The sequence below is a fragment of the Peromyscus eremicus genome, chromosome 7 (assembly GCF_949786415.1).
Source record: "Peromyscus eremicus chromosome 7, PerEre_H2_v1, whole genome shotgun sequence".
Lineage (NCBI taxonomy): Eukaryota > Metazoa > Chordata > Mammalia > Rodentia > Cricetidae > Peromyscus > Peromyscus eremicus.
The window spans coordinates 39,722,667-39,723,380 of NC_081422.1; positions in this window are offsets into that span (position 1 = coordinate 39,722,667).

Consider the following 714-nt stretch of genomic DNA (forward strand, 5'->3'; position numbering starts at 1 on the left):
ACTCTAGGGTTAGGACACGTGTCTCTTCCTGTTTCTTTTGCCTCTGATGATCAGAAGGGAGCACAGAATAGCTAGCTGTGAGTCAGCTTAATATTACCTGGACCGGTTTCCATCCACATTCTTACATGTTTTATACTAATTGTTGTCAATGGACGTAATTTGTTATGTGCACAATTTAAAACCACCCAATTTCAATTTTTTTTGTTTAGTGTTTTCATAAAAATAAACGGAATTCAGAAAAACATAGAAGTCCATCTCATGTGCTCAGATTTGGAATTTGAACATTGGGGCACTTGGAAATGAACACACTGTGAGGACAGAGCCATCCCTAGTGGGCTCAGGTGCACATACTTTGAGGATTTCACGGGGCTTCCTACAATCTCAGAGTCCGTCTGGTACCCTCTGGGAAGGGCAGTGAAGGGGACCCCATACACCAAGGCTCCACACAAACCCTGGTGGTGGCAGTTTCAAGAGCCCAGGTATTAGCTGAGTAACAGGGATGGCCTGGGATGGGGCTGAAGGACAGGTCTGGCAAGTTCTAGGTTGTTTATACCCGAGATTACCTCACACATCCAACCAGCTTCCCCGCCCCATCTGCTGGGGGCCGGCCCTCAGTCCTCAGTTTCCTTTTCTCCACATGCTGGAGGATCTGGGGGCCAACATGGATCTTCCCCTTGACATCAGCTGAGCCTGGAAGACACATTCTCTTAGACC